The sequence below is a fragment of the Dermacentor silvarum genome, chromosome 7 (assembly GCF_013339745.2).
Source record: "Dermacentor silvarum isolate Dsil-2018 chromosome 7, BIME_Dsil_1.4, whole genome shotgun sequence".
Classification (NCBI taxonomy): Eukaryota; Metazoa; Arthropoda; class Arachnida; order Ixodida; family Ixodidae; genus Dermacentor; species Dermacentor silvarum.
This window is the reverse complement of record NC_051160.1, coordinates 26,629,181-26,654,453: the sequence shown is the minus strand read 5'-3', so window position 1 is coordinate 26,654,453 and position 25,273 is coordinate 26,629,181. Positions and strand designations below refer to the sequence as shown.

Here is a 25,273-nt window from a genome sequence, read left to right as displayed (position 1 = left end):
TCCGCTACACTGGTCTCTCATCCAAACTAGTGCCCAACTATGAAGGCCCATACCGTATCGTCGAACGCGCATCTCCTGTCAACTACGTGATCGAACCAGTTGAACCTTCTACGGACATGCGCCGTCGTGGACGCGACATTGTCAACGTCAAGCGCCTCAAGACCTACTATGACCCACTCATAGTGACCAGCTGTTAGCTCGCACGACGGCTCCCTTTTCGCTCCCGGGGGTGATTGTAGAGAAGGATACGAACGCCATAGTGGGTCATGCTCTCCAGCCCTTCCTAGTGGGTCGATCCCTCCTGCGCTCTCCTCGAGAAACGCCGCTCGTGCTGAGATCTCGGGCCTTGAACTAACGGTCGGTCCAAAAGGCTGGTGCCTAATTAACGCCTTTACAAGTCATTTACGCATCAATCAGTTTATGTTCTACGGAAGTACCAAGGGTGTTGTATAAGGCATCGCTGCCGACTGCAGCGCCATTAGATGGCGCGTGCTTGGAGCCGGCCTGAAGAGAAAGAAGAAGATAGAATAAACAGTCAGGGACTGAGTAATGGCTGTAATGTCTCCTTCCAGTATCCTGCACGATACAACATATTTGGCGACGAGGATTTAACAGCCCATGTGCTACCGGCTTGCCCCTCATCTGTGCCTTCGATTGCTGCCTATCATCCTATGCGATGAGTATTTCGGGACTACAACCGCCACCCCCTTTCCTATCCTCACCTGGACACCCGGTCATTCCATGGGAGCAATGGATTCAAGCGTTCAAGAACTACATGGTGGCGTCGGGCGCCTCCGACCTACCTGCCATGCGTCGGAAGGCGATTCTGCTCAACTGCTTGGGCTTGGAAGGTCAACGTATCTTCCAGACTCTGACGTCGGAGGACGACCCGCGCCTTTTGGCTTCGAGCGCCGCTGGAGAGACGTTGACGGCTCCTGGCCCTGATGAGTTCGACCGCGCCATTGTGATCCTTGCAGACCACTACAAGAGCTCTGTCAACGTCACTGCAGCGCGTCACCGTTTCCGTCGACGTGCACAAGCCCCAGGTGAGACGGCCGTCGATTACGTCACCGTGCTACGAGGTCTCGTTGGAGCATGCAATTTCGGTGACTTGGCGGACGATATGATACGCGACCAGCTCATAGAAAAAACTACCAGTGAATATTTGCGCGAACGTCTTCTTCTGGAAGAGTCTCTTACGCTTTCTCGGGCTCTTACCATTGCGAGACAGCATGATCAAGCGACAAGAGAAGCAAAAGAACTTGCACGACACGAAGCACAAGTGCATCACGTTAATGACGAAAACACTTCAGAGATCAAAGAGAAGCACTGTGGCACGTGCACATGCTATAAGAAGCAAACTGAAAGTCGTCGAGCCTTGCAAGAGCAAGAGTGTTATCGTTGTGGTTCTTTAGACCACCTTGCGAATAGCCCTCTCTGCAAAGCTAGGACACATAAGTGTCGTAAATGTGGAAAGATTGGCCATCTGGAAAAGGTCTGCAAGTCTCTCCGAAAGTCTGCGAAAAAAGTTCAGCATGTCGCGGAAGACGACAAAGATACAGCTGACCCAGACGATCACTTAAGTGTTTGTCACATCTGGAGCCGTAAGAAGGGAATTTATGCCGTGTTGGAAATTGAAGGAGTTTCCGTATCGTTCCTGATTGACACCGGATCATCGGTTTCAATCCTAGCCGAAGAACTTTACCAACGTCATTTTGCTACTGCATTACCTCTGACATCAACATCCGTCCAGCTCCTCGATTATTCTAAGTCAGCAATTCCAATCAAAGGATGTTTCATTGCTCCAGCCACATTTCACGGCCGATGCACTTCTGTTCTTCTGTACGTTGTGCCTGGAGGAACAACCATACTTGGTTTAGATGGTATCGCAGCTCTGGATATGAAGATTCAAGGATCGCCGCTCAGGTGTCTGCTAATGACACAAGAAACTCCTGTGCTACCTCCTGAATTACGTTCCGAGTTCGAGCACTTGTTTGAAAAACAGCTAGGAACTGTCAAGGGTTTCACTCACAAGGTCAGAGTTCGAGCGTCTGTTCAACCAGTGGCCAGCAAGCTGAGACGACTACCACTCGTCATTCGTGAGCAAGTCTCGGCAGAAGTACAAAAATTAGAAGCTCAGGACATCATTGAGCGCGTCAACTCTTCAGAGTGGGTCTCACCAATTGTTGTAGCGAGAAAAAAGGATGGCTCGATTCGCATGTGCGTCGATCTACGAGAGCCAAACAAAGCTATAGTGGTGGACAGTTTTCCCCTGCCACAAACTGAGGAACTTTTGAACAGCTTGGCTGGAGCACAGCGATTCTCCAAGCTAGATTTAGCTTCGGCATATCACCAATTGCCACTAAGTCCAGAAAGTCGTGATCTTACGACGTTTATAACACACGACGGCCTATTCCGCTTCAAGAGGGTTTGTTTCGGACTGGCATCGGCACCGTCAGCGTTTCAGAAGATGATGCATATGATCCTCAAAGGATGCAAATGCGTGTTATTTTACATTGACGACATAATCGTGTACGGACGCTCCCGAGAGGATCACTTGGTCAATTTGCGCGCGGTTTTGAAACGGCTCTCTGATGCTGGTCTCAGGCTCAATCATAAATGCGTTTTTGACGTCGCAGAGTTGACTTTCCTTGGCCATGTTGTCAGCGCCAAAGGGTTATTCCCACTGACGTCATCTATCGAGGCGATAACCAAGGCACCATCACCTACAAATATCAATGAACTTCGTTCGCTGCTGGGACTTGCAGGCTTCTACTCCAAGTTCATCCCGCATTTTTCTGATGTTGTGGAGCCAATGCGTGCTTTGCTTCGAGGAAATGCGCCTTTCGCTTGGACTGCAGCAGCACAAAGCGGCTTGGAGCAGCTGAAAACTCTGATAACGTCTTGCGAAGTTCTTCACCTTTTTGATCCTCAGTTACCTGTGTACGTTACAACTGATGCCTCAGGATATGGATTAGGTGCTGTACTGCAGCAGGCTAACGGAACATCACTGCAAACTGTCGCGTTCGCCTCTCGTACTCTGCAACCACATGAACGGAAGTACTCGGTCGGTGAACGCGAGGCCCTTGCCTGCGTCTGGGCCTGCGAGCACTGGCACGTTTACCTGTGGGGCCGACCTTTCATTTTGCGGACAGACCACGCTGCTTTGGTTACGCTCCTTTCAACGAAAGGCACAGGTCACCGTCCGTTAAGGATTGCGCGCTGGTCATCACGGTTGCTGTGCTACAACTACACCATGGAGTACAGGAAGGGTAGCGAAAACGTCGTGGCTGACGCACTCTCCCGGCTGCCCCTAGAGAATTTCATCCGCGATGCACCCGAAGAAGAATTTATATGTCTTCTGTCCCCAGTAGTTACCATGCAAGAGCTTCAAGAAGCATGTGCCGCCGATCAGGTTATCTCTCAAGTGAAGCAGTTTATCACTACTTCTTGGCCTGACAAGAAATCCTTGTCAAAAGATCTGCTACCGTACTTTCACGTGCGATCTGAACTCTCTGTTGTTAGCGACGTTCTGTGCCGGGGTGACAGGGTTGTCGTGCCTACAACTTTGACACGCCGTGTTATGGATCTGGCACATGAGTCACACCCAGGAATTAGTCGCACCAAAGCTCGTCTTAGAGAGTCATATTGGTGGCCATGCATGGATAATCACATTGAAGAACTTGTGCGCACATGTGTAACTTGCCAGTCATGCGACAAATCCGCGCGTACATCTGCAGCTCCAATGCAGCCCGTCACTCTTCCCGAGAAAGCTTGGGAAAAAGTCGCTATCGACATTGTGGGACCTTTCACGCAAGCTTCAGCCGACTGCCGTTTTGCCATCACAGTTATTGACTATTACAGCAAGTGGCCAGAGGTGGCTTTCGTACGAGATGCGACAACATATACAGTGAAGAAATTTCTACTTGAACTTTTCGCAAGAGAAGGATATCCACGCGGTATCGTATCCGATCATGGACCACAATTTTCTTCAGCGAATTTTGAAGAATTTCTCACAGAGCGCGGAATCACGCATTATAACTCTTCTGTGTATTACCCGCAAGCTAATGGTTTGGTTGAAAGATTTAACAGGGTATTAAAGTCATACATTCAATTGGCCCTGTTAGAACGCCGTGATATGAGAACAGCAATGCTTGATTACCTGCAAACATATCGCTGTACGCCTCATGCGACTACTGGTGTTGCACCCGCTGTTCTTCTTCATGGACGACAACCTCGAACCAGACTCGACATTGTGGGATTGTCTGACAAATGTTTCAGCACGGACCCTTCAAAGGCACTGCAGGAGTTGCGAGAGCGCATCAGGAACAAGCAAATCAAGTCGAAGCGTTACACCGATGAAAAGCGCGGTGCCAAGGAACCGAACTTCGTCGTTGGTGACTACGTCCGGGTTAAATTACCTGCAGTTCATGGGAAGCTATCTCCACAGTTTTCTGCGCCCAAGAAAATTATTGAGAAGCGTGGACCCGCCTCTTACCTGTTAGAAGATGGCCGTGTCTGGAATGCTTCCAAGTTAGCGGCCGTTCACCGCGAAGCTATCAGCAAAATGAAGTTCGGTACCTCTGCTGTCATGAACTGGTCACCGGCATCCGATAATTCCGCTACTGCAGCAGTAAATCACCCTTCACAACCTGGCACGTCAAGCGCAGATAACTATGAGAATGCACGCTTTAACCATGAACCACCTGCTGCAGAGCGCACGCAACAAGCTTCATTTAATCTGCCGGGGTGCGAAGCCCGCGTGAGAAGAAGCGCCCGTAAGAAGAAGACGCCGAAGAAGCTGCAGGACTACATTAGGCAATAATGGACAAACAACCGTTTTCTTCGTGTTTTGTATTTTTTTTTTCCAAGAGGGGATATGTTGTATAAGGCATCGCTGCCGACTGCAGCGCCATTAGATGGCGCGTGCTTGGAGCCGGCCTGAAGAGAAAGAAGAAGATAGAATAAACAGTCAGGGACTGAGTAATGGCTGTAATGTCTCCTTCCAGTATCCTGCACGATACAACAAAGGGCTTGATAATAGCACAGTGGTCAGGGGGATGATTCTTGGGACCGCAGGGGTTGTTGCAAGGAGTACGTTGTTGCCAGAAGTCAGGAGCCGACAGCGGCCTTTTAATGCGAAAGCATTATATGCCCCATGAAGCGGAAAATCCGGTGAGCTCATACTCCCGTAAACGCGGCGTCCCCATCACGACGAAAGAAAAGTTAAATTCTACGCTGGAATGATGACCACCAACGGAGCCAGCTGAAGAAGACGACGCCGCGACGAACGTGGGAGCAGTAGCACGAGCGCTTTCGCGTGGTTGCGCCGAGGGGCGCCAACGAGCCATATGTGGAAGAAGACGACGATACTCGAGCCATTGCTGATGATGATAGCTTCCGCGTAGAGACACGGACGGACAAATCGGCTAGCCATATACACCTTCGCTGCAAAAATGGTTACAGCAAGTTATGAGCGCAGCACGGTGGAAATAAAGAAGAGACGAAATAGTGAGCGCGTGCCACGAGAACCACTGTATAAATTCCGTTCTGCTTTTGATCGCACTCTCGTTCGCTATGCATCACAAATACTAACGTGCCATCATCATCGTCATCATAAAGAAAAGAACAATAAAGAGCCGGCGCGTGGCACGAGCACAATTGTGCGAGCTCGCCATCTGCAGCAAGAACGCCACGTCGCCGTTCCTTCAAACGAACCTGTCAACAAGGCCGGCACCGTTTTCGAACGTGAGCGCGTCTGCAGTATTATTCCCACATCAACGATTAGAAGCACATCGTGGCTGCCACTGTCAGAGAAGATGGAAAGGCAACATGGTCACCCTGAGAACGACAACGGACAACGGACTGGACAACGGAACCAGGCTTCACAGGCTGAAGCAGGAGCCACTGGAGGAAATTTTTGGAGCGGCCGTCACATCAGGGAAGAGATTCTGCGAGAACTTGATCTCCGCCTCGGATCAACGGTGAGAGAGACCATCGTGAAAGAGTTGGAGATAGTGAAGGAGCAGTTGATGCAGAAGATTGTGAATGGTGCGGATTTTCGAAAACAAGATTCCGCCGCAGAGGATGGCAGGGCACTGCGAGAAATCTTGCAGGGGACAACGCAGGCTGAAGCAGGAACGCCTGAAGGAGATTCTCGGACTACGCGCCCCGGCGGACGAGACATCAACGAAGAGTGGCTGCAAGGACTACTTCTGCGTCTCAAATCGGTGATCAGAGAGACAATCGTGAAAGAGTTGGAGATAGTGAAGGCGCAGTTCATGCAGAAGATCCTGAATAGCTAAGCGTTTCCTATAGCTTGGCCTTGGAACTGCGACTGGTTGCAGTTTGGAACAAGACAGACGACAGTTTTTTTTTTCTGTTCATCTCTGCGAGAAAAAATAAATATTTCAAAAAAGGACGAAGGGTGCTTCGTTTGTAAATAAAGTATCTTATCGCAGTCACTGCGGTTAATGAGGTTTCGTGAGGTACTTCGATGTTAGTCTAGTCGACACCAAATTTGGACAACCCTATCGGGAGCCGTCAGGTGTAACCGTGGCGCTCGGGTAGAGCAGGCGTTTTAGCAGGGTTCCAAGTATGTCGCCTTCATAAGGGCTTCCTAAATTGTAGGAACCATGCATGCTTACGTAGCTTTCGCTTCTTTATTTTGCCTCAGACGACGTCAGACGCACAAGAGCCTACTGCGTACAGTGGAACACTCGAAAATGAAAATTTTCAGAGGTATAAACTACAGGTGGGGCCAGTATGGTGCTACTTGAACTAGTTCCTTTTGGGCCCAAGTGGAAAGTGCCATATGTGCTGCACTTGTAATAGACGAGCACCGAAGTTGCCGTTAGACATGCCTGGAGTATGTCCGGTGCTCCCTGAAAAAAATTCTTCTATAAGCGTTTCTTTGTATTCTTTTTTATCTCCAGATAATGTGTTGCCGGCGATGTTCAAATTCGTATAATATACGTAATTCAATGTCAGTTTTAAATTGCTCTCTTTATTTTGCCTCAGGATTATCCGACACTATATTTTAATGACAGAAAAATTGTGGCAGTTTCACCTGAAAGGCGAAGCATCAATTGCGATAGCAAATTAGTAGAGAGCTATACGGAGTAAGGAGTAGTTTTATCAGCTGTACAAACTCGGACAATAGCAGCACCAGCAACGCGCAGAACTGTTGTCGACGCCGTCGGCGTTTTGCCCGCGTTCGCACCGAACGTACGCAGCGTTGCTGACTGTTGCCGGTGCTTCTGGAGGCGGCTCGGAGGTCTTCGACGAGATCAGAACGGGACACTTGTCGAGCAGCGTCGGAAGTCTTTACCACCTTCTCGCCTCGCAACGTTTCTCTATAAATACACATTTGGTGCCGTAGCTAAACGTTGCCACCCCTCCCTCCCTCCCTCCTTCCCTTCCCCCCACGGCCCTTCGCGCGACGGAGGAGGAGGAGGAAATAAACTTTATTGAAGACAAGGGGAGGGGGAGGGGGGAGCCGAGGTCAGGCAGAGGGGGCTAGAGTGGCGTCCAGCTGGCCGCGACCTTGTCATCCAGTCCGCCAGCCCGGCTTGGGTTTGAGGGTTAGTAGATTTTGGTACGGAGTCCCACGCCTCCCGTGAGGGAGCTTGCCGCAGCAGATTTCTTGAGGGAGGATTATTCCTGCAACCCCATAGAATATGATGCTGATCAGCTGGATCTTTGTCGCAATATTTTAATTTTGAATTATAGTCGCCTTTGGATAGATAAGATGGAATTTTGGGGGACATAACAGTACATGTTTGCGGCCTGCGGAGATCCGTGGCTTGCTTTCTACTAAGGGAAGAATCCGGTGGTGGATATATCCGTCGGTCCTCCCTGTACGCGGTGACAATTTCATTGTGACTGGGTGTCGTTCCACCTGGTAGCGGTCCCGGACATGCCTCCACCACCCGGTTAATTAATTCTCGGGCAGCACGGTGGGCCATTTCGTTCCCCCCATTCACAGAGTGGACCGGCATCCAGATAAGCGTAACCTTGCCAGCCGGTTCGCTCAGTATTTCGGAGGCTCGTGGGCCTACCGACCCTTGCATATAACTTCTAATAGCTGACATGGAGTCCGATATTATGAAGCTGCATCGCGACGCTGCTATACCAAGCGCAATTGCGGCTTCCTCAACTTCGCGAATGGAGCCTGCGCTTATTTTGCGTGAGCTCACTGTCTGGCCTTCGTTTTTGACTGCTGCAATTGTGAACGTGTAAGCGCTCTCCTGTGCAGCGTCCACGTATATAGCTGGCTTGCTGCTAAGGCGGCGGCCGAGTGCTTCGGCCCGAGCCTTCCTCCTGCCTACATTGTTTTCTCCCATGTTTTTGGGAAGGAGGGGGGGGGGGTGATAATTTTATTCCTAATGCTGTTGGGAATACGAATTATATCCGGTATGCCTACAACGGGGCGGAGATTCATGGCTTCTAGAATTTTGTCTCCTTGAGCAGAACATGAGAGGCGCCACAGTTGAGCAGCCTTATGGGCTTCAATTATTTCTTCTATATTGTTATGTACTCCGAGGTCTAGAAGACGCAGGCTACTGGTGCCTTTAGGGATTCCCAATGCCGTTTTGTAGACGGTCCTGATCATGGTATTGAGTATTTTCAAGTCAGATTTTCGTAGGTAGAGATATGGGCACGTGTAGGCCAGCCTTCCAATGAAGAAGGCTTGGACTAGTCTGCATGCCTCACTTTCTTTCACTCCCTGATTCCGATTTGTCACCCTTCTGAGCATATTACTGAGTTGTTGGACTGTAGTTCGTAACTTAGTTAAGGTCACTGAATTCTGGGCCTTTTCTTGGATGTACAAACCGAGTACTCGAATGGTTGGTACGATTGGTACCTGCGCGCCGTCGATTAGAATTTTATACTTGTCTATGGCGTTAGGGAGTTTCCTGCACATTAAGAAGAGTTCCGACTTTGCCGGAGAGCACTCGAGCCCGTTCTTACGAGCATGTCGTTGGACTTCATCTGCAGCCCTCTGCAGCGCTTTCACCACCTCATCTGAAGATCCAGTACGCGTCCATATGGTCACGTGATCCGCATAGATAGCGTGTCTTATGTGGGGGATTGCCGATAATTTTCTTGCAAGTGGATACATTGCAACGTTAAATAGAAAGGGAGAAAGGACAGCCCCTTGAGGGATGCCGCAAGTCCCTAGGGAGATCTTGTCGCTGCAAGCAGTGCCAAAATGAAGTGTTGCTGTTCGGTCGCGCAGGAAAGCCTTGATATAGGTGTGGATTCTGTCGCCAACCCTTAGAGCTGAGAGACCCTCGAGAATAGCTCGATGCGCCACATTATCAAAGGCTTTGTTAATGTCGAGTCCCCAGAATTGTTCTGGTTACTCCAGAGATCCCTGGGTCTAAAATATCTCTCTGTAGTTGCCATAATATATCCTGGGCTGAGACGTTGGGGCGGAATCCGACCATGGTCGGGGGAAAGAGCTTCTTCGTCTCCGTGAACTGTACAAGTCGACTCAAGACCACATGTTCCATCGCTTTTCCCAGGCATGATGTGATTGAAATAGGGCGAAGGTTTTCTAATTTAAGAGGTTTGCCGGGCTTGGGTATAAATTATACTTTTACGTCTTTCCATTCAGGAGGAATGGAACCATCGTGCCAATAATCATTAAACAGTTTGGTGATGGCGTCAATAGAAACTCCATCCAAATTCCGGAGCATTTTATTGGTTACTCTATCGTTGCCTGCCGCCGATGTGGAGCGTAGGCTGGCCAGGGCCGCACGAACCTCTGCTGCAGTAAAATCTTGATCCAGATCGGCATTGGGAGCACCTTTATACGGTTCATAAGAGTCACTATCGACTTTGGTGTTTAGGTATGTGGAGCAGAGAAGGTCCATTACTGACTTTTCCCCACCTGGAAAGGAGTGTGAGATCTTAAGCATTTTCTCTTGAGAGGCACCCTTCGATTGGTCTGGATCGAGTAGGTGTTTTAGCAATGTACATGGGTTTTTGCTACCCAGCTGTCCATTAATCCTATCACAGACTTGATAACACTGCGATGAACTAAGGAGTGCCGAGTAGTCCTGAATCTCTTGGTCGAGTCCCGCCAGACCAAGTTTAGGCTGACGGTTATGCTTGTTCTTCAACCATTCTGCTTGTAGCGTTTGCTGTTTTCCCAGAGGTTATAATTAATTTGGAGTCCGGTTTAGGGCCGATTTCCTCGAAAGGAATCTCCGTTGTATGTTTATCGGCATCCCCTATCAGTTCCCTGACCCATCGACCTAAGTCCGTGATGCTAGACGGGGCTTTTCTATTACGTTCGAATCTGAAGAGATCACACTTTGTGTGTTTCGTGACGAATTTCCTCTTTTTGGGGTACCTTTTGGCCGGGATGTCAATGGTGAGCATGTAGTGGTCACTGCCGAGGTTTAGCTCTGTATTAGACCATCTAGCACCGTCTGCATTTTTGACAAAGCAGAGATCTGGGGTGGTATTCCGGGAGATGCTATTGCCGATGCGAGTGGGTTGTTCCGAATCGGTGACGAGTGAGAGCTCGTATCGGTTGGCGGCATTCATAATCGTGAGGCCCTTTCTGGAGTTACGATCATATCCCCACGCCATATGCGCAGCGTTTAGATCTCCCAGGACGACCATTTGCGACTTTCCTGCCTCCCTACAAGTCTTCCCCAGGAGGGTGACGAAGGGAATAGATTTGTCTTTTGGTGGACTATACATATTTAGGATAATCACAGGGAGTTGTGTCTTGCTCTTAGGGAGTAGCCGTACGCACGTATAGTGAAGGCTCGGAAGTTCCAAATCGACCTGCTCAGCCGCTATGTTACGCTGAATTGCAACGGCCGTACGGGGTTTGCTTTGCTCTGATGATAGTTCATTGTAGCTGGCATATCCTGTCAATTTAACCAGGGTCTCCGTCTCTCGGAGTGCGATCACGTTAATTTGGGGTCGAAATTAGCGAGGGCGAACTGCAGGGCTGCTCTCTTGCGAGAGAAAGACCTACAGTTCCACTGTATGATTCTAATTGATTCCGCCATCGTTGCCCTTGGCGTATGGCTCCGCTCTAGTCGGAAACGAAGTAATCATTTTGAGGCCTTTCATATTGTTGCTTTTGGCTGGGGGATTGGGGGTGAGCGCAATGACGGCAGCGGACGGCTGGACCTCCTTGCTTGAGTGGCCTGTTTGTGTCGCGACGGAAGAAGTCGCGTTTGTTCAGGTCACGTCTCATGCCGGCAACGACAACGCGCGCAGCCAATCTCGGAGGCCATGCGTGAACAATTGCCTCCGAGATTGAACACCGTCTTATCGGTCTCGCGATCTTGGAGGTTACGCGTAAACCATGCCCTTGTGTAAAAGTTGTTTTTTTTTTCGTAACTTGTTTTCTTAAGTCACAATTAAAACGGCTGTAAAACAATTTCACTGTTTTTGTGCAGTATTCAGGACGCCGCACGAACGCAAAGAGCGCATTCTCATCTAAGCTGCATCGTGTCAATGCTATCAGCGCCACCCACAAAGCTTTCTCGAACGCGTTGTGTTTATTTATTTCAATGACGGTGCTTGCGAAACTCTTGAGCGAATTACGCTTAAACGCAAGACACGGGTACAGCTTGTCAATCAATGGGCAGGGTTAGCGGTTCGAGCAAGGTCGATCCTTGGTTCGAGTTCGAAGCACATACTGAGCAGACGCTGCCGTTCTCCGGCGTGGTCTAGTGGCTATAGGATATCTGGCTTTCACCAAGGAGGCCCGGGCTCGATTCCCGGCGTCGGAAATGATTGGTCTCATGCTGGAACGGTTAGCGATTCCACTTCCGGCCGCGATAGCGAACGGACGTGTTTTTATGAGCTCTGACGGAACGGAGATAGCGGCCAAGCTCGGCCGCGGTAACAGGTCATCTGCAATGGAAAGCGAATACCAGGTTGTTCTGCCCAAACAGGTCGGTTTGTTTTAAATACCGTGTTTTTGCATGCGGACGTCACGGCTTGCCCCTACAGAGTCTACAGAGTAGAAGACTTCCGCGACGCTCTGGCTCAGTATTCGTTACTCTCTGAGGTAGTCGCCTTGGGGGCGTACCGTATGAGCCATGTGTGGGCGGTCACCTTCAAGGACGCTGAAGCGGTCAGGAAGTTGGTCAGCATCGGTGAACTGCAAGTTAAAAGCAAGCGCTGTATCGTCATCGACCCGGCCAACAGGGACGTCCGAATGAAGGTGCACTGTTTGCTCCACAGTGTGCCTGACGAGGACGTGTACCTTGCCTTCACGCCTTTCGGTAAAGTCGCCGACATTGTCAGGGAGCGTTGGCGGGCCGAGGGATTGACTGACAAAGGGTCTACAACGAGGCTTGTGATTCTGAAGCTGAACGCCGGAGTCAAAATTGACGACTTGCCACACCAGCTAAGTGTGTCCGGTGAGCTCGCCCTCGTTGTTGTACCGGGCAGGGCTCCGCTCAGCCTTCGCTGCCGGGAAACGGGCCATATCCGTCGCGAGTGTCGCATCCCGCGATGTGGTGTTTGTCGGCGCTTCGGTCACGAAGACGGCCAGCGTGAGCGAACGTACGCCAGCGTGACGGGGCCTGGGGGCAGCGAGGACACCGCCGACCTGCTCATGGACGAGGCTGACTTGGAAGAGGCGACACCTCAGGCAAACTCCCGTGAAGCACAGCCGTCTACATCGTCCTCTTTTCCGGAGGGCGAGCGTAACAAGCAGCAAGTCGCCGTAACTTCCAAGGACCAGCACGAGCCCGCCAAAGGCGTTGACTCTGCACCGACTGGACGGGATACGCCACCAGATGTGCAGCCTCCGGTGAGCGTGACTGAATCCGTGGAGGAGTGCATCGATGTTTCGCGCGACGGAGCTAGCTCGATGGCCGGGAAGCGGGCACATGAGAGGACGGTGGACACTGAGCAACAGCGGGACGACGGTGAAGGCGGTGAGCCGCCGACGAAAACGCCAGCTGTGAGGCGCTCCGTTATAGACCACGACCTAACATTCCGGACGAACCACGGCGGGCGGTGAATCCGCCTCCGTAAGAGATGTTCCCTATGGCGAGTAAATGGGGGTTGGGGTGGGTCGAAAATTGTCAAAAAGTGCAATGTGCACCACTTTGCTTGCGCTGCTCTCCAGACGCGACAGCTTTACGGCCGCTGGCCGGGTTTCGTTTCGCGGTGTCATCCTGTGAGGGAAATACGGCAATAAGTTTCATCTCTGGTTTGTTCTTCGCAACGGACACCATTCGGAAGGGCAACCTAATTTGCAGTCATGGCCTTGTTAACTGAAGCGACCTTGCGCGTAGCAACCCTGAATGTACGAGGGCTAAGCGCTAGAAGGCGACATTGCCAATTAAGCCGCTTACTGCTCGAAAACGATTTGGATTTGGTCGCAGTTCAGGAGACTAAAATAGAGAACCAGGAAGTAGTCGACCGAATGGTGTCCGTTTTTCGTCCTCATTTCAATGTACATTTTTGTCATGCTGTTGGCAGTTCTGGCGGGTGTGCCGTTTTCATACGTAACGACTTTTGTTGTTGCGTGCAAACGGTTGAGTCGTGCCAATCTGGCCGCCTTTTAGTGGTGGATTTTAGTCTTTCGGGTTTTAGTTACCGCGTTGTGTGCGCTTATGCAGTGGATGTTGAAAGAGATCGCACATTTTTTTTAGAGGTTTCAAACGTACCTAAACTGTGATAAAGTGCTATTACTCCTAGGCGACTTCAACTGTGTTTGTGCAGCTGAAGATCGATCCAAAAAATCACAGCATATCCACGGGGTGAATGATGATGAGTGGGCGAAGCTCCCGAGGGAATCATCGGATCTCCCGCTTAAGGGGACGCTAGCACAAACGCGTTAGGTAGGTAGGTACAACTTTAGAGACGTGCAGTACTCTCTAGTAAGGGGGAGCGGCCACAGCGTCTTACGCAGCCATTTACACATGCCGGAACGTGCACCGCGTTTGCCGACGCCATCACATGACTGCTGAGAGAGTATACCCCCCGTATTCATAAACGCTCCTCGACTTGAACTTGACTTGCCACCGCCTTGGGCAGCGCGTTCGAAACGCGTTAAAGGTAAGGCGGAGAGGCCACAGCGTCTTACACCAGCTTCTTACACGGGCCGTAACGCGCTAGCACAAATGCGTTAGAAACGCTCTAGAAACGCGGCCTTTCGTTAATGTTGGGTATTTATTGCCATCGTGGTGCTTGTGTCTATGTGTGCTTCGTGGCGTAGTGGGCTAACGCCACGCGCTCGGAAGCGAGGGGTCCCTGGTTCGATTCCGCGCTACGGACACAACTTCGGAATTTTTTTTCTCATTTTTCTCAGACTGGTTACACACTACTACTACGACGAGGGACGAACGGGTGCCGCCTTAAGGAGCTTCGCCCCTAAAAGAGCCGTATCCGTGATAAGAGCGCCGAGTTGTTATCGGAGATAGTACATGATCACGGTTTAGATGACGTGGGCTACGTTTTTTCCAATGGTACTCGTCCGATTTGTACCCACTTTCAGCGAGATAGCCATGCAAGGCTGGATAGAATCTGTCTCAGCTTAACTAGTTGCGTTGTGCACCGCGTACGATGTGAAACCGATTTCTTTTAGCGACCACTGTTTGGTTATTGCCGGGTTTGGCAGAGGGCAGACGAAAACACGTTTAAATTGGAACCTCTGGAAATTTAATGTGAAGCTCCTGGAGGACGAAAAACTCGTTATAGTAGTGACGGATGAACTGGACTAGCTACGTGCTGCGCAGTCAACAAATCTAGCTGCCCAATGGGAGGAATTTAAGCAAAAAGTTAAAATAGCTGCCATCGAAAGAGGTAGCGTCCTCAAGTGTAAGCAGAACCAAAGTGAACGAGAGCTTCGCGAGCAGCTTGAATAGTTTACTTGCATGGAAAACATCCAGCCTGGTGTTTTTAAGACGGAAATGAGAGACGTGAAGAGCCAACTGGAGTAAATTGACGCCGAGAAGTATAAGGCCGCGATAATACGGACAAGAGCGGAAAAATTATGGGTAGGCGAAAGACCAACGAAGCGAGCGTTGTCTGACGAAAAGAGATATGCGTGCCAGAAAAAAAATCAGTCAAATAGCTAGTGGAAACGATATGACGTCGGATAGGAAAGTGATCATGCGCGTGATAGCTGATCATTTTACTGAGCTGCTTGGACAACAAAGGAACATTATGGAAGGGTTCCGGGAGAGATTTTTACTGTTTATGCCGAAGCTATACGACGAAGTTAAAGCACGTTTGGAACAGCAGATTACCCTACGGGAAGTCGAGGATGCAATCGACGACTTGACGCTGGGCAAAGCGCCCGGGCCCGATGGCCTTGGGGCCGCCTTCTACAAAGATTTTAAATGTATGGTTGCTCCCTTGTTGCTTAATGTTTTCGCTGAAGCTTATGACAGCAAGCGAGTTCCGCTGTCTTTCAGAAGATCACACGTTGTGCTGATACCCAAAAGTGATGACCCGGAAAAACGTCTCTCTGTGGGTTCTTATCGTCCGATCAGCCTCACTAACGTTGACTATAAAATACTTATGAAGGTATTAGCCAAAAGACTCCAGGGGGTTATTACAAAGCTAGTAGGGCCACATCAGACTTGTGGTATTAAAGGCCGCAGCATAGCGACAAACATACACGTAGCACGAAGTGTGCTTGAATGTTGTGACGCTTTAGGCGAACGCGTGGCAATGATGCAGCTCGACCTGGCAAAAGCTTTTGACCGTGTCTCGCACGAGGTTTTATTCGGCATTCTAGAACACTCAAATGTTGGCCATGTAATACTAGAAGGCGTAAGAATGGCGTACACGGACTGCACCACGCGTATTATAGTCAACGGGGACCTTACGGAGAGCGTGAACGTTCGCTCCTCAGTGAAGCAAGGATGCCCTTTGTCACCTTTGCTGTTCGCACTTTACCTCGAACCGCTCTGTTTGGCCATTGACCACAGTGAAGCTATTACGGGCTTCAAGCTGCAGACAGCACACGTCAAGATTTAGACTTACGCAGATGATGTTGCCGTATTCTGCTCGGACAGTGAGAGCATCAAACAAGCCACTAATATCGTTTGTGACTTTTGTGACTGCACCGGTGCCCAAATAAACTGGGATAAGAGTTACGGGTTTTGGCATGGGGCGACTGGAATGTCACGCCAGAGCATTTCTCTCGGTTACGTTGGTCGACAATTTCAACGCGTTACCCAGGCGTGCCACTTGAATCTTATCGTGAGCCAGAAGCGTACTGGTCTGACCAGGCGCAATGCGCGAAAGAAAAGTCTACTGCGTGGCAAGGCAGGCAATTGTCTATTTTTTCACGGGCCACTGTCTGCAACATTTTTCTAATTTCGAAAATCTGGTATGTGATGAATGTGTTATGTGCATCCCAAATTAGCATACAAAAACTTCACCGTGTTTTTGCTGTTTTTATTTGGGCGTCCACTTTGGAGCGGACTAGCCGAACGAATTTGTTTCGCCCTGTTAAGAAAGGAGGGCTTGGTCTTGTTCATTTGTTTTTGAGACAGGTTGTGTCACGATTTGTGTATTTACGGGATCAAAAACACCAGTTCATCCGCACTGTCATGCAAATGAGGCTGCGGCGACTACTCCCGGAACTTATAGTGTCGTCGCGTGAAATGATTAACGGTTCTGTAACCGGGTACCTACGCGAGGTGGTTCTCTCGTTCAGGTTGCTGAACGCACGATTTCCTTTAGAGTATTTATTTAATGCTAGGAAGAAAAAAACTATATAAGGACCTAGTGGAAAACATGCTCCCAGAGCCCTTGTACCGTATCCCACATTGTGGAGGCCCAGGACAGGATGTGCTCAAACGAGTAAAGAAAATGCCTATACAACCATCAGTTAAAACCTTCTTTCAGTTGCACACGAACACACTCGCTGTTAAAACCTGGCTTAAAGACATCTTTGTACCCTGGACTACTGACTGCTTCTTATGCAAGAAACCAGAAACGATCGAGCACGCATTTCTAGATTGTTGGGACCCAATCTTTCACTGGGATGTGCTTCAGCGCACATTAAAGAAACAATTACCCCTTGACCCATATGGCATTCGTTTCTTGCCGGTAGACGTATCCGAGGATATTCCGTACGAACTTAATCATGGTCCTGGGACTCCACGCCTTGTGGAAAACGAGAATGGAATATCGGCATGCTGATAAAAATGTCCGCCCTGTTCGCGAACATTTTATTGTAAGTGTTGTGCGTGTGCGAGATGTGTATCGCGCTCTAGCCGATCCACCAGACTGGATCTCTGTATTTGATGTGTTGGCATGTATAAAAAGATTTTAATCCCGCGGTAGCCAAAGTCTGGCTGCCACGTTTTATTCCCAGTAACGTGTTATTTCGGCAATAAAGAAAAAAAAATCACGGTGTAACGGTCAGCACTCTGGACTCTGAATCCAGCAATCCGAGTTCAAATCTCGGCGAGACCTCGCTTCGCTTTTTGGTTTTTCGCAGCGCGCACTGTGTTCAGTGAGCAGCAGCTCCGCTGCATCAGCGTATCCCGTCTCCGGCGTGGTCTAGTGGCTAGGATACCTGGCTTTCACCCAGGAGGCCCGGGTTCGATTCCCGGCGTCGGAAGAGTGCGGTCTCATGGTGTAACGGTTAGCACTCTGGACTCTGAATCCAGCAATCCGAGTTCAAATCTCGGTGAGACCTCGCTTCGCTTTTTGGTTTTTCGCAGCGCGCACTGTGTTCAGTGAGCAGCAGCTCCGCTGCATCAGCGTATCCCGTCTCCGGCGTGGTCTAGTGGCTAGGATACCTGGCTTTCACCCAGGAGGCCCGGGTTCGATTCCCGGCGTCGGAAGAGTGCGGTCTCATGGTGTAACGGTTAGCACTCTGGACTCTGAATCCAGCAATCCGAGTTCAAATCTCGGTGAGACCTCGCTTCGCTTTTTGGTTTTTCGCAGCGCGCACTTTGTTCAGTGAGCAGCAGCTCCGCAGCATCAGCGTATTCCGTCTCCGACGTGGTCTAGTGGCTAGGATACCTGGCTTTCACCCAGGAGGCCCGGGTTCGATTCCCGGCGTCGGAAGAGTGCGGTCTCATGGTGTAACGGTTAGCACTCTGGACTCTGAATCCAGCAATCCGAGTTCAAATCTCGGTGAGACCTCGCTTCGCTTTTTGGTTTTTCGCAGCGCGCACTTTGTTCAGTGAGCAGCAGCTCCGCTGCATCAGCGTATCCCATTTCCGGCGTGGTCTAGTGGCTAGGATACCTGGCTTTCACCCAGGAGGCCCGGGTTCGATTCCCGGCGTCGGAAGAGTGCGGTCTCATGGTGTAACGGTTAGCACTCTGGACTCTGAATCCAGCAATCCGAGCTCAAATCTCGGTGAGACCTCGCTTCACTTTTTGGTTTTTCGCAGCGCGCACTTTGTTCAGTGAGCAGCAGCTCCGCTGCATCAGCGTATTCCGTCTCCGGCGTGGTCTAGTGGCTAGGATACCTGGCTTTCACCCAGGAGGCCCGGGTTCGATTCCCGGCGTCGGAAGAGTGCGGTCTCATGGTGTAACGGTTAGCACTCTGGACTCTGAATCCAGCAATCCGAGTTCAAATCTCGGTGAGACGTCGCTTCGCTTTTTGGTTTTTCGCAGCGCGCACTTTGTTCAGTGAGCAGCAGCTCCGCTGCATCAGCGTATTCCGTCTCCGGCGTGGTCTAGTTGCTAGGATACCTGGCTTTCACCCAGGAGGCCCGGGTTCGATTCCAGGCGTCGGAAGAGTGCGGTCTCATGGTGTAACGGTTAGCACTCTGGACTCTGAATCCAGCAATCCGAGTTCAAATCTCGGTGAGACCTCGCTTCGCTTTTTGGTTTTTCGCAGCGCGCACTTTGTTCAGTGAGCAGCAGCTCCGCTGCATCAGCGTATCCCATTTCCGGCGTGGTCTAGTGGCTAGGATACCTGGCTTTCACCCAGGAGGCCCGGGTTCGATTCCCGGCGTCGGAAGAGTGCGGTCTCATGGTGTAACGGTTAGCACTCTGGACTCTGAATCCAGCAATCCGAGTTCAAATCGCGGTGAGACCTCGCTTCGCTTTTTGGTTTGTCGCAGCGCGCACTTTGTTCAGTGAGCAGCAGCTCCGCTGCATCAGCGTATCCCATTTCCGGACGCGCTAGCGAACGGTTGTGTCATCATGAGCTCCGATGGAGCGGATATTGCGGCCCATATGGGTCGCGGAAACAGGTTTTTTGCTGAAGAAAACCAGGGTTATGAAGTCATTTTGCCGCAGCTACCCAAAGGTGCGTGTGTTACAAATACTGTTTTTCTTCACGGAGACATCAGGGCGAGACCTTACCGTGTGGAAGACGTCCGCGATACGATGGTTCGTCTGGGAATGCTGCCCGAGGTGCTTGCCTTAGGGGCCTTCCAGATGAATCACGTCTGGGCGGTGACCTTCAGCACACCAGAAGCAATGAAGAAGATGCTTGCGGTTGCCGACGTCAAGTTAAAGGAAAGGCGATGCCTCGTTATTGACCCAAACAAGCAGGACGTCAGGCTAAAGCTTCATTGGCTTTTGCATTACGTACCAGATGAAGATGTGCGCACCGCGTTTGCGGCTTATGGGAAGGTGACTGAAGTATCAAAGGAGCGTTGGCGCGTCAATGGTATCACGGACAAGGGAACATCTACTCGCACCGTAACTCTGGAACTCAAAACCGGAGTGACTATCGAGGATCTGCCACACCAGCTTCGAGTGGGTGGTATCAACACGCTCTTGATTGTGCCCGGGCGTGCGCCACTGTGCTTGCGATGTCGTCGAACGGGGCACATCCGACGCGACTGTCGCATACCCCGGTGTAGTAAATGCAGGCGCTTTGGTCATGAAGACAACGAGTGCGCTCAGACATACGCCAGTGTGGCAGGCCCTGTGACAAGCGACCGTGTCGCGGAGCACACAATGGACCAAGTTGACGCCGAAGAAGCAGCCAGCAGCGGAAGAGGGGGTCCCGTGTACACGCCCCTCTCGAAAACACCGACGGAAAAACAAAACCGAGCGGTCCACGAGGAAGAAGTCAGGCGTCTTTATGAAACACCCAAGGCTGACAACGAAGCACCGGTGGACGAAAATGACGACGAGGAAAAATTTTCCGACGCGTCGAACAGCCAGCTGGAAGACATGGACGTCGGGAGTACAGGTGTCAGTGGCGCACCTGCAAAGCGACCGATTGAGGATGTCGCAGGTGACTGCGACAGACAAGGCGCGGAGCCCGGAGGGGAGCCGGCGGCGAAAGTGGCCTCGGGCCGGCGACTCACCACCAAGCCCAAGCCTAACGTCAGCGCGGGCACCCGACCGCCGGCGAAGCCACCTTCGTAGCACCGAGGGTTGTGCTTCAACTAGGGGCCGCGAAACTATAGACCTAAAAGGACACGGCTAGTATGGCTTCTGCATTATGTGAAGGGTGTGGCGGGTGCACGCCGTGTACGTGTATACCCGCAAGTCTCTCAGCGGCGGCTGCAGTCAACGCCGGGTCTATGTGTGAGGTAAGAACCATGCGGTCCGTTCCAACATGCACGCAGACTTCGCAAACTAGAAGAGCGTTACGCGTAGCCACTTTCAACGTTTGTGGCCTACGGTCTAGACGAAAGCAATACCAGGTCAGTCGTCTGTTCCGAGAGTATGACCTTGATTTGATAGCAGTTCAGGAGACGAAGGTCGAAAGTCAGGAGCAAACGGATCGCATGGTCGAACCTTTTAGGTCTTCTTACAATGTTTGCGCGTGTCATTCAGTTGGCACCTCTGGAGGCTGTGCGATATTCTTGCGAAATTCTTTAGGTGTTGTGGAAGAATATGTTTATAGTAGTGAAGACGGCCGACTTGTCATTTGCGATTTTCTGTTTTTGTTTCAGAAATGGCGCATCATCTGTGTATATGCACCAAATAATGTTAAAGATCGACATAGGTTTTTTGCAAGTGTTGAACCATATTTAAAATGTGAAAAGAACGTGGTGTTGCTGGGTGATTTTAACTGCGTGTGCCTAAAGGAAGATAGGAACAGGGGATTGCCTGTTCGGGATCAAAGTGCTTTGTTCTTATCTACGATTTTGCAAGAGTGCGTAGAGGATGTTGGAAATGTACTGCAAAATGGATGTGGTCCTGTCTATACCCATTTCCAACGTGATTGCCACTCCCGTTTAGACAGAGTATACGTGTCAGATGTGCTCGTACCACTTTGCAACAGTTATGATGTTAAACCGGTATCGTTTAGCGACCACAGCGTCGTTATGTTTTCAATAGGAGTAAAAAACATTAGGTCACGTTTTTCGTGGAAATTATGGAAATTCAACAACAAATTACTTAACGATACAGTTTTTGTTGACGAAGTAAAAGTACTTATAGAAAAATTACACTTGTTAGAGTCGGGGAGATTCGTTGAAGCCTGGGAGCGGTTTAAGGAAGAAGTTAAAATTACAGCTATCGAGCGATCTTCAACATTACGCCGCAATGAAAAAAGAAAAGAAAAGGAACTACAGTGTCAGTTGGAATTCTTGTTGTCAGTCGAGAGTGCGCAGCCAGGCAGTTTCTCTGACGAAATAAGAAAAATAAAGAATCAGCTCGAGATAATGGATACAGAAAAATACAGAGGCGCAGTTATACGCGCACGCGCAGAACATCTCTGGCTTGGCGAAACACCGACGAAACGATCCATGAGCGAAGAGACTCGGTATGCTTCACGTAAGGAAATAAAACAGATAAAATACGGCGAGGAGACTACAAGGGGCAAACTAAAGATACAACAAGCGTTTGTAGATTATTACAAAGGATTGCTTGGAAGCAGCGGTAAAAGCGAGGCCTCTTTAGACAGTGAATTCTTGTCGCTGATGCCCACTTTAGATAACGAAACCAGGTCACGCCTTGAAATGCCAATTAGCTTAATTGAAATAGAAAGAGCAATAGATGATTTAAGTGAAGGTAAAACGCCTGGTCCAGATGGACTTGGGGCTGCTTTTTACAAGGCATTTAAGCATGAACTCTCGAGGGCTCTTTTTCAGCTCTTCACTGAGGCGTACGAAATAAACGAAGCACCACCATCCTTTAGAAGGTCGCATATTGTACTGATACCAAAAAGTGACGATCCAGTGAAGCTTTTATCTGTGAGTGCTTACCGTCCTATAAGCCTCACTAATGTCGATTACAAGGTGTTCATGAAGGTGCTAGCAAAGAGATTGCAGACTGTAATAAAGTTAATCGTAGGTCCTCACCAAACGTGCGGCATAAAGGGCCGAACAATAGGAACGAACATTCACACAGCAAGGAGCATCCTCGAATGCTGTGATGCATGGGACAGACAAGTCGCGATGTTACAACTAGATCTCGAGAAGGCTTTTGATCGTGTTGTTCACGACGTACTTTTTTCCGTATTGGAACACGTAAATGTCGGGAATGTTGTCTTAGATGGTGTGAAAATGTCGTATAGAAATTGTGAGGCTAACATTGTAATTAACAAAGAAGTCACCCAACGTTTTCAAATTGCCAGGAGCGTCCGTCAAGGGTGTCCAAATTCACCATTGTTGTTTGCTATTTATTTAGAGCCTTTTTGTTTGAGCATAATTTACAATAACAAAGTACGAGGTTTTAAGCTTATGATGGCGGAGATCAAATTTTTGTCTTATGCTGATGATATTGCCGTTTTTTGTGAAGATAGGGAAAGTATTAGCGAAGCTGTGAAAGTAGCCGACAAGTACTGCATATGGTCCGGTAGTGCAATAAATTGGGATAAGTGTGTAGGTTTATGGCATGGCACCTGGGAGGCAATGCCAGACTTCTATGAAAATGTCAGATGGCGGACCGTGCCGACCAAGTATCTCGGTGTGCCACTGGAGCGATATAAAGATCCCATTGAATACTGGAAGGATGAAACAGAAGTGTTGAAGGAGAAAACAAATAAGTGGGGAGGAAAAAACTTCTCGATATTCACACGGTCAACAGTCTGCAATATGTTCTTAGCGGCGAAAGTTTGGTACGTGCTTCAGGTGCTGTGCATGAATAGGTTAAACATTCAGAAGATACACAGAGTCTTTTCCACTTTTGTTTTGGGCTCCCAATGGGAACGTACGAGTCGTACAGATCTTTTTCGACCAGTGAAAGCTGGTGGGCTGGGATTGGCCCATTTGTTTTTAAGGCAGATTGTGTCATGGTTTATTTTCTTGCGCGATCAGAGTCATCCATTCTTGCGCACTATGTTACAAGTGAGATTATGCTGTTATTTACCAGAGTTCATAGTATCTTCTTCTTCTGCAGGGCGTACTGGTATACGTGGTTATCTACGCGAAGTAGTGTTGGCGTTCAATATACTAAAAGTTCGTTTTTCTCTGCAGTACTTGTGCGCAGTAAAAAAAAAAAAAAGCGGCTCTATAAAGATCTTATCGACGTAATGATGCCAGTACCCATGTATCGAACGATGTATGGAATCGGACACGGAAAAGATGTTTTTAAGCGAATCAAACGAATGCCAGTACGCCCATCAGCCAAGACCTTTTTTTTTCAACTACACACGGGTACACTGCCAGTGAAACCATGGTTGCAGGAAAAGGGACTATTTGTTCCTTGGAGTATTAATTGTCTTTTATGCCGTAAGCCGGAGAGTATAGATCACATCTTTTTGGACTGTTGGGATGCTGTATTTCACTGGGACATCCTGCAGCGAACATTAAAGAAAGATCTCCCTATAACGCCATACGGAATTCGTTTTTTGCCGGTTCAGTGTGAAAGTGACATACCGTATGCTATGTTTATGTTGTTGAGCATGCACGCAATATGGAAGACGCGTATGGCAGTGAGGCATGCGGATGTAAACGCACGCCCAGCTAGGGAATACTTTATAGAAAGTATAGCATACACGAGGGATGTATATTGTGCAGGCGAAGATCCGCCGGAATGGTTACCCGTTCTCAATGACCTCATCTCATTAAAGCACTTTTAATCATCCCACGCCAAGCAAAGTGTGCTTGACGTTATTGTAACATTATTCCTTGTCATTATTTCTGTACAGTGTTTGTCCTTCTGTTGTGCTTTGTACATGATGTACCTTCAAGCGATAAAAAAAATGTGGTTGATCCTCTTATATAGGGAATCGGTATAGAACACGAAAGTGAAACGTGTCTTCACAGAAGTAGTGTAATGTTTATTGCACATTGATATATAATGTCTATTGGTGTTTTGTGGCTAAAGCGCCCTTAGGCGTTGATGCACCCACGCTGACGCCTGGTGGCACGTCTCCTCATCACGACTACCAACGTCGATGACCATGAGCAACCGTCGTGCATATGGAAGCTGCACTACGCTGCACACGCTAGCACAACGCGAAAGACGAAGCACGTAACTGACACACTAATACAACGCGCAAGACAAAGCACGTAACTGAATCGTCACCGAGTCAAATCAGCGCGTACAGCGCGTCGTAATTGCAGCCTCCGCGATCAACTTCAGAAACATTTTCAGAGCTAATTGCGGAGGCCACGCTCCGCTGTGCTGAGTACGGTGAACGCCTCCTAGTAGTGCTTCTGCGAGAACGCGTTGGTAGTGCTTCTTGATGCCAGCGTCCCTTCGAATGCTGGCATCGAGGCGTCGTAGTGCTGAGACCACCGAAGCGTTCACTGTCGGTGCGCGTTAGTGTCATAATGCAGTACTTCTCTTTTCTGCTCGTAGGCGGCGGCACCGCCCGAGCAAGAGCGCGGGTACACGGAGGAGTGTTAGATATATAAGGCGCGTCTGTGTAGCTCTCTGCAAATGCGTTGTGGCGCAATGGGTTAAACGCTCGGCGATCTATCGTCGCGGACCGAGAGGTCGTGGGTTCGATTTCCAATATTTGCATGTTTGTGGAACTTTTTCTTCTGGTTTCTTTCTTTGTATTATGTTCGTGTATGTTGAAGTCTTGGTGGACCCCGGCATAAAACACTTTCGTGTTAAAAATCGGGCTTGTGGCGCAACGGATAACGCGTCTGACTACGGATCAGAAGATTCCAGGTTCGAATCCTGGCAAGCTCGTTTCTCGCTTTCATTATTTTTTGCCTGGGCGAAAAGGGAAGTATGGGCTGTACTCCAGTAGCTTTCCTTTCGGATTCGGGCTTGTGGCGCAACGGATAACGCGTCTGACTACGGATCAGAAGATTCCAGGTTCGAATCCTGGCAAGCTCGTTTCTCGCTTTCATTATTTTTTGCCTGGGCGAAAAGGGAGTATGGGCTGTACTCCAGTAGCTTTCCTTCCGGATTCGGGCTTGTGGCGCAAACGGATAAAGCCCCAACCATACGTACGCGTTGGAACGCGTCCGCAGGCGCCGTGCGC

The 25,273-nt window shown here is 49.7% G+C and overlaps 16 non-coding genes across 16 annotated transcripts; all 16 read left to right on the top strand.

Moving 5' to 3' along the window:
* The first annotated feature begins 17,509 nt into the window (after positions 1-17,509).
* Positions 17,510-17,581, top strand: Trnae-uuc (transfer RNA glutamic acid (anticodon UUC)). Its single transcript has one exon. It is a non-coding gene; the product is annotated as a tRNA-Glu (tRNA).
* A 6-nt stretch (positions 17,582-17,587) lies between these two features.
* On the top strand, positions 17,588-17,659 carry Trnaq-cug (transfer RNA glutamine (anticodon CUG)). The gene has a single exon. It is a non-coding gene; the product is annotated as a tRNA-Gln (tRNA).
* A 76-nt stretch (positions 17,660-17,735) lies between these two features.
* Positions 17,736-17,807, top strand: Trnae-uuc (transfer RNA glutamic acid (anticodon UUC)). Its single transcript has one exon. It is a non-coding gene; the product is annotated as a tRNA-Glu (tRNA).
* Positions 17,808-17,813: 6 nt separating this feature from the next.
* Positions 17,814-17,885, top strand: Trnaq-cug (transfer RNA glutamine (anticodon CUG)). The gene has a single exon. It is a non-coding gene; the product is annotated as a tRNA-Gln (tRNA).
* Positions 17,886-17,961: 76 nt separating this feature from the next.
* On the top strand, positions 17,962-18,033 carry Trnae-uuc (transfer RNA glutamic acid (anticodon UUC)). The gene has a single exon. It is a non-coding gene; the product is annotated as a tRNA-Glu (tRNA).
* Positions 18,034-18,039: 6 nt separating this feature from the next.
* Trnaq-cug (transfer RNA glutamine (anticodon CUG)) lies at positions 18,040-18,111 on the top strand. The gene has a single exon. It is a non-coding gene; the product is annotated as a tRNA-Gln (tRNA).
* Positions 18,112-18,187: 76 nt separating this feature from the next.
* On the top strand, positions 18,188-18,259 carry Trnae-uuc (transfer RNA glutamic acid (anticodon UUC)). The gene has a single exon. It is a non-coding gene; the product is annotated as a tRNA-Glu (tRNA).
* Positions 18,260-18,265: 6 nt separating this feature from the next.
* Positions 18,266-18,337, top strand: Trnaq-cug (transfer RNA glutamine (anticodon CUG)). Its single transcript has one exon. It is a non-coding gene; the product is annotated as a tRNA-Gln (tRNA).
* A 76-nt stretch (positions 18,338-18,413) lies between these two features.
* Trnae-uuc (transfer RNA glutamic acid (anticodon UUC)) lies at positions 18,414-18,485 on the top strand. Its single transcript has one exon. It is a non-coding gene; the product is annotated as a tRNA-Glu (tRNA).
* A 6-nt stretch (positions 18,486-18,491) lies between these two features.
* Positions 18,492-18,565, top strand: Trnaq-cug (transfer RNA glutamine (anticodon CUG)). Its single transcript has one exon. It is a non-coding gene; the product is annotated as a tRNA-Gln (tRNA).
* A 74-nt stretch (positions 18,566-18,639) lies between these two features.
* On the top strand, positions 18,640-18,711 carry Trnae-uuc (transfer RNA glutamic acid (anticodon UUC)). Its single transcript has one exon. It is a non-coding gene; the product is annotated as a tRNA-Glu (tRNA).
* Positions 18,712-18,717: 6 nt separating this feature from the next.
* Positions 18,718-18,789, top strand: Trnaq-cug (transfer RNA glutamine (anticodon CUG)). Its single transcript has one exon. It is a non-coding gene; the product is annotated as a tRNA-Gln (tRNA).
* Positions 18,790-18,865: 76 nt separating this feature from the next.
* Positions 18,866-18,937, top strand: Trnae-uuc (transfer RNA glutamic acid (anticodon UUC)). The gene has a single exon. It is a non-coding gene; the product is annotated as a tRNA-Glu (tRNA).
* A 6-nt stretch (positions 18,938-18,943) lies between these two features.
* Trnaq-cug (transfer RNA glutamine (anticodon CUG)) lies at positions 18,944-19,015 on the top strand. The gene has a single exon. It is a non-coding gene; the product is annotated as a tRNA-Gln (tRNA).
* A 5,887-nt stretch (positions 19,016-24,902) lies between these two features.
* Positions 24,903-24,975, top strand: Trnar-acg (transfer RNA arginine (anticodon ACG)). The gene has a single exon. It is a non-coding gene; the product is annotated as a tRNA-Arg (tRNA).
* Positions 24,976-25,052: 77 nt separating this feature from the next.
* On the top strand, positions 25,053-25,125 carry Trnar-acg (transfer RNA arginine (anticodon ACG)). Its single transcript has one exon. It is a non-coding gene; the product is annotated as a tRNA-Arg (tRNA).
* Positions 25,126-25,273: the final 148 nt, after the last annotated feature.